Here is an 11,326-nt window from a genome sequence, read left to right on the forward strand (position 1 = left end):
TCCCTCAGCACCATCTCCAGGGCTTGGAAACCCCTCCAGGGATGGGGACTCCCCCCCTGCCCTGGGCAGCCTGGGCCAGGCCCTGACAACCCTTGGCAGGCAGGAATTGTTCCCCAGATCCGACCTCCACCTCCCCTGGCACAACTTGAGGCCGGTTCCTCTTGTCCCATCCCTTGTTCCTGGGGAGCAGAGCCCGACCCCCCTGGCTCCAACCTCCTCTCAGGCAGCTACAGAGCCAGAATGCTCCAAGAAAACTCCAACCATGCACCCATAATAATCCATGAGCCTTAAGAGGATCCAAGGTTCCATCACCTGCACTAGGCATGAGTGGTTAGTCGACAGGAAGATGAGATTTTACAAACAAATGATTTTTGCTGGCAAGTGCCTTCTTTAAATAAAACTCTGAAAATGAATCAGTATTTCTTATTGTTCTTAGAGACCTTGTCTGTAGGTTTTTCACTACTTTTAAAAACTTACTCTAATGCACCTGGGTTGCAGGACAAGGCCTTGGTATTTTTGAAGGGTGAAGACACTTTGCATAAGCAAATTGTGGAGATTTTCCTTCCCTTCAGCAGAAATAGAAACGTTACAAAATAATGAGAAAGAGAAATGATTTTGTCGAATACTTGTGAAATGGAAATGATTGTCATATTCCCCTCAAAGATTCTCCTTTTTTTTACACCTGGTAGTTGAGAATGAGTTGAGAATGAGTCCTTAAACTCACTTTCTTCAGGCAGAACTTGGGGGCATCATCATGCACCCTTATCTTGCTGTGCACTTCTGTGATCTGTCCACCAAAAGGCCACCAGTAAAACCCACCAGGACATGGCATGGGTACATGGTCACATTCCATACACATTTTTTTGCTACATGAGGAAATATTGGGAGTTGGCTCCTGCACATTTCAACAATGTTCCTCAGCCAAGCATAAGAATAAGGGAGCAGAATGGAACAAAAATAAGAAAGAAAAGAAAAGAAACACACCAGCCTTTGGAACATTTCCTTTTTGCCAGGATTTTAGGTATTTTCAGTTTAGGAACATTTTCCAGCTTCTCTATTAAAAAGCTTTTCTTAGTTATAAATAGTGCTACTTTAGCAGAAGTGAGTGATAAATTACATTTCATTTGATATTAAAATTTCCAAGCCAGGGATCCCTGTTCTTTCAGCATCAGTGTAGTCAGGAACAACATGGTCCTGTCTTTTGAAAAGAGGAGATATTTGCATTGCAGCAGCTCTCTCAGAGATGGCTTTGGCAGTGTGTTCTGAGCTCTCCCTCACTGTGCAGGACTTTGAAAAGAAGAAATTTGTCTATTGTGTTGGAAAGATCAACTCTAATCTCAGAATCATAGAATCACAGAATCATTTTGGTTGGGAAAGACCTTTAGAACATAAGTCCAACCCTTCCCCCAGCCCTGCCCAGGCCACCCCTGCCCCATGTCCCTCAGCACCATCTCCAGGGCTTGGAAAGCCCTCCAGGGATGGGGACTCCCCCCCTGCCCTGGGCAGCCTGGGCCAGGCCCTGACAACCCTTGGCAGGCAGGAATTGTTCCCCAGATCCAACCTCCACCTCCCCTGGCACAACTTGAGGCCGGTTCCTCTTGTCCCATCCCTTGTTCCTGGGGAGCAGAGCCCGACCCCCCTGGCTCCAACCTCCTCTCAGGCAGCTGCAGAGCCAGCAGGTCTCCCCTCAGCCTCCTTTGCTCCAGGCTGGACACCCCCAGCTCCCTCAGCTGCTCCTGCTCACACTTGTGCTCCAGCCCCTTCCCCAGCTCCCTTGCCCTTCTCTGGACACGCTCCAGCCCCTCCATGTCCTCCTTGTCCTCAGGGGCCCAGACCTGAGCCCAGCATTCCAGGTGCCCCCTCCCCAGTGCCCAGCACAGGGGGGTGATCCCTGCCCTGCTCCTGCTGGCCACCCCAGTGCTCACACCAGCCAGGATGCTGGTGGCCTTCTTGGCCATGTGGATACACACTGACTCATATCTTCTGTCAACCAAGACCCCCAGGTCCTTTTTCCCCTGGGCAAGCCTGGAGCTTTGCCTGAGGTTTGTAGTGACCTAAGTGCAGGACCTGACACTTAAAATAATTGTAATTAAGCATGTTGAGGACTAGTGGAGGTTCATTCCTTCTCTCTCTTTCTAATCTCCAGATTCTCAGCTGGTGGAAATTTATCATCTTCTGCCTAAGGCTCAAGCAGTATTCTGAATTTAGGATGTTGTGGATAAAAAATGGATTAAATATGTTTGGGGGTGGCTGAGGTAGCTCTGTTTGTACCCTGAGGCAGGAGTATGATCAGATATCTTGGTGTCCTTCTTGTGTTGGTGTTTCTATGACTCAGTGGTGCTGCAGTGATGCTGGAGCACAGGCAGGGAACCCCATCTGTGGCTGGTTGTACAACCTGCACATTTGTTGGTTCCTCTGGGTGCCAGATTAGATCTTACAGTGGAATTATAATTAAAAAGCATGTTGTTCAATCATTGTAGAAGGAAGCAACTTCCATAAAACCCTTCCCCTCTCTCTGTAGGATTTTCACTTTGTAGATTACTTTTAAATTTTTCTTATTTATGTTTTCCAGGCTTGGATGTGAAAATCTCTTCATTCCCCTCTCCCCTCCTCCCACCCAGTCCCAGGACTTGAACATGTCATTAAAGCTTCTCAGTTTTGCTTAACTGAAATAAAAGGTGTTTAAATTACTGAACTTCTTTTTTTCAGAGCCTCTTTTTTGGCAGGAGGTCCTCTAGGTGATGTTCTGCCATATCCATGAAGGTCTGTGAAAGAACCTGGATGCCCAGCCTTGACCACAGGCTGAACCATCCACAGAATCACAGGACCATCCAGTAAAAGCTGTTTATAGTAACCCTGATGGTGCCTGGTCTGGATCTTGTGAAGTAAGCCATTCAATTCCTTCTGGTTTCACATTTGCAGGATATAATGACTTCACGTATCACAGAAGGGGTGGAAGAGTTGAATGAGAAACTGAAACAAGCTGCAGTTGGCACAGGAAGTGGGACTTTGTGGTGAACTCGTTAAACTCCTGTCTCCCAATAAATGGAAATGAATAACTGCTCATTAATTCCAGAGCATCTAAGGAAGCAAGGATTTGTCTGCCTTGCCCTGCCAGAGGCAGTGAGACAGAGTCCTTGGCCATCTGGGTCAATAAAGAGACAAATGACCTGTTTTGTAAAAGTATGGTGAAGAAGGGAATAGATTCATGCAGTTGCAGCTGAAGTATGGCTTTCTGTCACTTCTAAATCAAATTGGAGCTCAACGTGTTTAGAGCAGGTCTTATTCATTGCTTATTCTTTGTAGCAGAAGAGCCTGGATGGTCAGAGTGAAGGTAAAAGCCAGGACTGTAGCCCATGATTCTATACATGAAGTCACAGAGAATTTTGAATTGCATTGGCAGCACAGCCCTATTGTTGAGCTCAGGCCACTTGGGGCAACAAAGAAAGGAAAGCAAAAAACCAAAATGCTATGCATGGTTGGAGAAGGAGCCCTGCCAAGGAGCTGGGTCCACAGGGATCAGGGCAGAAAGAGAGTCCCAAAGTGACATCTTCCATGTGGCGTTTGTTTGGCTCGACGGGGAACGTGAAATGAAAGGGAAGCATTTCATCAGTCTCCTGTTGATGTCAATCTCATGTGTTGAGATGAAAAGTTGACCTTTCTCAACTGAAATGCTTCCCTCCAGGAAACTTTAAATATTTTGACTCCGTTCCAGTTTGAGAGGAAAACAAATGTCATAATATCTCCTTGTGCAAGAGCAATGTCATTGCCCCGTGTGCTGTGCAGTCCCATTTATTGCTTTGTTTATTCATCTCCTCTGATATTTTTTCACTGGAAAGTTTTCAATTGAGATGTTTTGGGTTGGTTGGGAAGACTGGAGGGAGGCTGAACATACTTCTCTGGGATTTCTTCTCTTCCTCTCCTCCTTTGCCAAGTAATGTGATCAACTGAATCATGTCTAGATTCCAAATACGAGTGTCTCGACTCCATTCACACGTGAACACACATTTTTACTCACTCAGTGGCAAGAAGGTAACAAACAGAAGCTTGTTTATGCCAAATAGTATCAGGTGGGAGCAGGGAGAGCTCCCCAAAATCACCATGCCAGAAATGTGTGTGGGGAAATGTGTCAGAGAGAGAAGGGGGAGCTGGTTGCTACAAGCTTGACTTTCAGAGAGGAACACATTTTTATCTGAGAGGTGAGAGACTCCCTGGAGGACAGGAAATAACATCAAGCTTGTCCAGCATGATGCCAATCCTAATCTCCTTACTTTCAGCCATTTAAAGACACTTTTCTAGGATATTTCAGATGCTTATCTTCTAGTGGGCATGAAGGCCAGTGTTGTCTTCTTTTTCTAATGATTCTAGAGGAAACCTGGAGGATTAGTGTCAGCTAAATAAAAATAACTCAGAAGCTGAAGTTAGGTAAAATTCATCCCATTTTTACTGTCCATTCCCTGCTGCTGTTCAGACTCCAGTTGAAGGCACCGAATACTTATTCACTGCAAGAGAGTTTCCAGTAAGCTAATAAAGGAAGGAATTTATGATTTCAGAAGAGTCTAAGCATCAACATCCTTAGTCCCAGCAAACAGCCTTGAAAAAACCAGAAGTCAGGCAGTGGGAGACATGCTCCATGGACAGAACAGTCCTGAAATAGAAAGTTGGTCCAGCCTTTCTCTGAGATGTCAGCAATTTTTAACTGAGCTTTGCCTGGAGATATTCAACAGATTGGAACTAATCCATTTCCAGAAGAGGTGAATCAGTGTCTAGCAATCCACTAAGCCTGTTGCCCAAGTGCTGGCTGCAAAAAAAATCTGTGCTGGTTGCTAAAAATCTGCATTTCATTGCCTTTGAGGGGGTAGAGTCCACCAGCATGCATGGGTGCATCCAAGGAGGAGCCCCCAAGGACTTGTTTGAGCTGGTGAGTGCAGGAACTGTGGCTCTCAAGCAGAACATCTCAGGCTAGACCATAAACCTTTGTGGATGTGAGTTGAGACACTGGGAGTGGGTGAGGGGTGGGGAGGGAAAAGTGCTGTGTGAGCTAAAGAACAGTTTTGTCCCTGGATGAGCATAAATTTGCCCTGAGCAGACTCAGGCTGCATTGGAATTGGTCTCTCTCCATCCGAGGGGAGTGGGTCCCAAATCAGTTAATTCTGTTAGACACAGTGAGAGCAGCTCAGATTGATACTTGGCTACAGAGCCAAGTGTATTTCCTTGTGCATTATGCAACAAATATTCCTGAAATGAGACTGAATCTGAATTAAATGGTGAAGAAAATGCTTGTGTATTGGATATGATGACATATGATGTATGATCAGAGACTGCAGAGATTTGCTGCCCTTTTATTGAATGCCTCGGGAGGGTTATTCAGGTCATTTGTCTTCACAGGACACCAAGATCACCAAGAAATTAAGGCCCTTTTTTTAGGGGCTTAATTGAATGGTTTTAAACCCCCCAAAACTAAGAACCTCCCTTCCTGTGGGGCTTTCTGTAGGACAATTACTTCAGGTGGGAGCCAACTGGCATATTAAGGCAGCCAAAGAGATGAGAGTCAACCTGAGATTCAACCTGGCCCAGGTTGCCCAGGGAAGCTGTGGCTGCCCCATCCCTGGGGGTGTTGAAGGGCAGGTTGGATGGGGCTTGGAGCAGCCTGGGCTGCTGGGAGGTGTCCCTGCCCATGGCAGGAGGTGGGACTGGATGATCTTGAATGTCCCTTCCAACCCAAACCATCCTATGGTTCTATGACTCAGCCTTCTGTGAAACCTGGTTTATTCCAGTTTTTCTTTACACCAGTCTTTAGCCTGGTTTCTTCACCCAAAGATCCTGTGTTAGAAAACCCAATTAAACCTTCCCACTACTCCCTAATACCTGTGTTGACCATCCCAGCATAATGCTCATTTTGTCTGTTGTTATCCAGTGGGCTAATGGGTGGGAATCATCCAACCTTCTTGTAGCTGAAGCTACTTTGTGTGAGTGGCCAATGATGCATTTTCTTTCTCATCCAAGGAGGGTTTTTAGTGCTGGAGACCCTAGATGGAGTGTGGTGTTTGCATATCTGACATGATATGCAGAAAAGGAGTCTGACAGGAGACCTTGTCCCTCTTTTCAGCTCTCTGATGCAAGGTTATGGTGAGGTGGGCTTTGGTCTTTTCTCCCAAGGAACAAGCAATAGGAGAAGAAGAAACAGCCTCAAGTTGTGCCAGGGGAGGTGGAGGTTGGATCTGGGGAACAATTCCTGCCTGCCAAGGGTTGTCAGGGCCTGGCCCAGGCTGCCCAGGGCAGGGGGGGAGTCCCCATCCCTGGAGGGGTTTCCAAGCCCTGGAGATGGTGCTGAGGGACATGGGGCAGGGGTGGCCTGGGCAGGGCTGGGGGAATGGTTTGACTTAATGGTCTTAAAGGTCTTTCCCAAGCAAAACAATTCTATTTTTCTATGACACCCCTGTACAGCCCACCTGAGGGGAGCCTGAGTGGCCACATCCCAAAAGGGAGTCACTATTCTGAGAGGAAACACTGGCAGTGCTGAGTGAGGCATGAGCTCTATCCTGATGTCACTTGACCTGTTCTTTAATTAAATTAGCTCATCCCTTGTATGATTTTAGAGCAATTCCCATGCCTCTTAATTTCCCATTGATTTCTGATTAAGGCTGTGGCCTGAATCCAGAAAATGCTCCAGGTTTATGATTCAGTCTCACGTTTGAGCTGGGGTGTTTAAAGTAGTTGTCCCAAGAAACCATTGGGCCATTTCTCTCCCCTTGCCTAAGGTACAGGTATAAATACAGGTGCTATTTGACATCTTTGTTGGTGACATGGACAGTGGCATTGAGTGCACCCTCAGCAAGTCTGCTGATGGCACCAAACTGTGTGATGAGGTCAATGAACCAGAGGGCAGGGAGGGCATCCCGAGGGACCTTGGCAGGCTTGACAAGTGGGATTGTGCAAACTGCATGAAGTTCAACAAGGCCAAGTGCAAGGTTCTGCACCTGGGCTGGGGCAAACCCAGGCAGAAATAAAGGCTGGGGGGAGATTGAAAACAGCCCAGAGGAGAAGGACTTGGGGGTGATGGTGGACAAGAAACTCAACATGAGCTGGCACCTTGCACTGGAGCCCATAAACCAACCATGTCCTGGGCCACACGAAAAGTGTGGCCAGCAGGGCCAGGGAGGGAATTCTGCCCCTTTAGTTGGCTCTCATGAGACCTGGAGTACTGTGTCCAATTCTGGAGCCCCCAACATAAGAAGGACATGGAACTCCTGGCCAGAGGAGGGCAATGAAGGTGATCCAAGGGCTGGAACAACTCTCCTACGAGGACAGGCTGAGAGAGATGGGGCTGTTCAGACTGGACAAGGCTCAGGGAGACTTCAGAAGGCCCTCCAGTGCCTGAATGGGCTCCAGGAAAGCTGGGGAGGGACTTGGGACAAGTGCTGGTAGTGAGAGGACAAGGGGTAGTGGATCTAAACTCGAAGAGGAGAGATTTAGATTGGACACTAGGAGGACATTCTCTCCTGTGAGGGTGGGGAGAGCCTGGCCCAGGTTGCCCAGGGAAGCTGTGGCTGCCCCATCCCTGGCAGTGTTGAAGGGCAGGTTGGATGGGGCTTGGAGCAGCCTGGGCTGCTGGGAGGTGTCCCTGCCCGTGCCAAGAGCTGGATGATCTCTAAGGTCCCTTCCAGCTCAAACTATTCTATTCTTCTATGATTCTAAGTCCAGCAGGCTGGATAGTGGCTTGGCCAGGTCACTCATTCTTTGACCTTCAGTTTCACAATATCTCTAGTGTCCCTGCTTTCTAGGCTTTTACTGTCTTCTTTTGTAGTAATTGGGACTGACTTAAATTTAAACATTTAATTGGTGGCATCTGGTGTACACCTAGTAGGTGTTGTACCAGAGATTGATTCACCCCAGAAACCCACCCTAGCCCAGGCTGAGCTGCTCTCTGGAGAAGCTGATCTCTTCTCATGGACTCTAGAGGGAGCCTGGATGACTGCTTTGGAGAGGATGCACACAGATAGGCAGTTTCTGGACAGCTACAGGAGGTGATTGAAATCCTGACACGTCTGGTTTCTGTCTGTCTGTTGCTCTTCCATTTCATTATCTCAGCAAAATGGTACATCCAGTCTGGGAAGCTGTGCAGCTCCAGCCATGTCTTAGAGATGTTGCTAAATGCTGCTGTAAAAAAAGCAGGTACCATAAGTGAAACCCAAGGTTGGAAGGGACCTCTATACACTGGTGAAATAATCCCCTCACCATTCATTTGTTGTTGGATTAAAACAATTAATAAGGACTGGTGGATACCAAGGGCTGGTAAAAAAACCCAAAACATAAAGCAAAATTCCCTAGGGCATTTGTGAATGCAAGAAAAATATGTTATCAGTCCTACTTAATTCTAATCCTCCTCATCAAAACAACCAAGTTTGTCACAGTTATTTTATAGCATTACACTTATTTAATTTTATTCCATATATGCTTTGCCACTGCCTGTCTATCTGAGACAGGTCTCTCTGTCCCTGCCCTGGTGAGACCTGAGCTCAGTTTGAAAAAGAATTGAACAGATGGATGAAATTCCTGTCAATATTCAGCTACTGCAAGACTTTTGTGAACATTTTGCTGAGTGGAGAGGAAAAATTCCAGGAAAGAACCACCCCAAGAGAGAGTTTGCAGTGTGAAATCAGGCACCAAAGAAATGGTGGGATGGGAAATAATTTCCCTGCGTCCGTCCCAAAGTAAAAAACATAAAATAAAAATATAAAGAAATATTTCTTTTGAAGGATGAAGAAGCTATAATCATGTCACTGCATTGGGGTCTGCAGAGTTTGAGTGGACAAAAGCTAATTTAGAGCCACGCTATAAAAAAAACACCAGAGACCCCCAAAATCCCAATCCTACAATGAAATCTGCTTAAATTGAGTTTTGCTGTGTTTTTTAGTGGTCACCTAGTTTTGCAATGTGGGTTTCAGCAACTCATGTTCACCCAGACAGAAGTTATGAGCACATGTTATGGGAAGGCCCTTGAGAAAACCTGCCTGTAGATGGTTTCACTGGAAAGAATATTGTTATAGGAGGGGAGGGAAAGGGGATGGGGAAGGGACTGGGGAAGAAACATCTTCCAAGAAGGTCCCTGAGCACTGCAGGGGAGGCTGGAGTAGATGACCTTTAAAAGCCCCTTCCAACCCCAGGCATTCTATGCTTCTATATCCAATCTTCTTGATGCTGATTAGAATATTTTTGTGTTGCTTTCTTGAAATCAACATGGACAATAACAACACTCATGGCTAGGAAGGAAGGGCATGATATGACCAGGTTTGCTGCTGACACCCTGTTGTTCATGCTGGTAAGTTCACAAAGACTGGAGAAAGCTCCAACAAAGTTGAGAAGGATGTTCCAGCAGCACCTCACCCAGAACAATGTGTTTTGCTCAACACTGCACTTATGGCAAGATTTATGGCTCCCAATCCAAAAATGTAGCTTCTTAGCAGATGAGTCAGGCAAAAATATGTCTTGCTTACAGATGGTGAGCAGAATCATGGAGAAATTAAACTGACTTGATGGGGTTATAAAAGCAGAGTGTTATAGAGCTGGGAATTGATGCCAAACCCCTTGAATCTGTTCCTGATGACTTAGAGTATGGTTGTCAATGAATGTTTTCCCTATACAAGTAGAGTGTCAAGTTTAAGTCAGTTATCTGGATTCCTGTTTCCCACATCTCAGAGCAATTAGCAGCTCCAGATGTTTTGTCTCACCTGGCTCAGCCATCTGCTTTTAGGTGGGAGTATCAAGATTGGACTAATGCCTCTTTAGAATCTGTTTGCAAATAAGCACTTGGAACAATACGGTACAACCAACAGGAGCTGACATCATCTCCAGGTCAGCAAGCTGTGCTGCAGGATGCATATTTCCAAAGCCACATGACAGGCTTTTATGCATAAGGATATTAAGAAGAAGAACTAAAATAATTGTGGTTTTCAGTCTTCTGGAAATGCCATTGCAGACCTCCTATGGATGTCTTAGTAGGAATTGGGATGAATTCTCATTTGTTCTTATCGGGGCAATTTTTATTCTGAGACTTAAGGAGGTCTCAGATGGCACTAGACACCAGATTTTGGTCACCTAGAGTTGTGCTTCATGGGTTTGTGTTGACTAGGCTACTCCAATTTGCCCCGTGTCCAAATAAACCTGAGAAAATGCAAGTTTGAAAACTCAGATTGTTGTAAAGAGATGGAAGCAGAGACCAGAGGTGGCCACTGGAAAGGCAGGTACACACCAAGGAGCAAGCCTAGTTTAGACCTTCTAACATGATCCTCCTTTGAGATTTCTTCTGTTCAGTTTGTGACAAAGCCTTCAGCAGAGCTGTAGAGATGAAGCTATTAGAGAAGCTGGCATGTGACTTCATTGCAGCAACCTTTGTCCCTCCTCACCCCACTCCTGTGTCACCTGCACCTCCTGTGTAACAAGCAGCATTAAGGACAGCAGGTGTTGAAGCCAAACATTGAAAGCTGATAAAAAGAAACTTTTTTCCATCTACCTTGGTTCTTTGAGTTCAAATGCAGGAGAGTTCACAGATAAACACGTCTTGGTCTGGATTTCAAGGAACCTACACTGGTGAGGTTGTTTGAAAAGATGTTGGCTTGCACTAGGGATGAAATAAAATCTGGAGTGAAACGAACCAGGTTTTAGGGAAAAAAATCCTTCCTGCCTCCATGCTTAAGTCACCTTTCCAAGAGGTTATGGGGTTGGATTTTTCTGCTGAAATGCAGGGAGTGTTGCACTTCCTCTGAAGGGATGTGGGAAGCTCTTTGAACTGTTAGATATGCAATCAGTTCACCTTGGAGCAATCCTTCAGCATTAGCTGAATGGGGTGGGGTTGGTGTCCATCTTCTCTGCCTGTGCCAAATGCAAAGTAGCAGAACTTGTGCTAAAACTGAGCTTGTTTGCATTCTCTGGCATCTCTGATGGGATTGAGTCTACTACCTTCAGTAGCACCACCTCAGGGTTTGCCATCACTTGTCAGTCTGTGATGCTGGAGCAGCTCTGTTCTGGAGCCAGGCTGGGAGAGTTGGGGTGTTCAGCCTGGAGAAGGCACCAGGGAGAACTTAGAGCAGCTTCCAATGCCTGAAGGGGCTCCAGGAAAGCTGGGGAGGGGCTTGGGACAAGGGCAGGGAGGGATGGGAGCAGGGGGAAGGGTTTCCAGCTGGCAGAGGGAGCTGGAGCTGAGATGGGAGGGAGAAATTCTGGGCTGTGAGGGTGGGGAGAGCCTGGCCCAGGTTGCCCAGGGAAGCTGTGGCTGCCCCATCCCTGGGGGTGTTGAAGGGCAGGTTGGATGGGGCTTGGAGCAGCC

The sequence above is a fragment of the Chaetura pelagica genome, unplaced genomic scaffold (assembly GCF_000747805.2).
Source record: "Chaetura pelagica isolate M959 unplaced genomic scaffold, ChaPel_1.0 scaffold87, whole genome shotgun sequence".
Lineage (NCBI taxonomy): Eukaryota > Metazoa > Chordata > Aves > Apodiformes > Apodidae > Chaetura > Chaetura pelagica.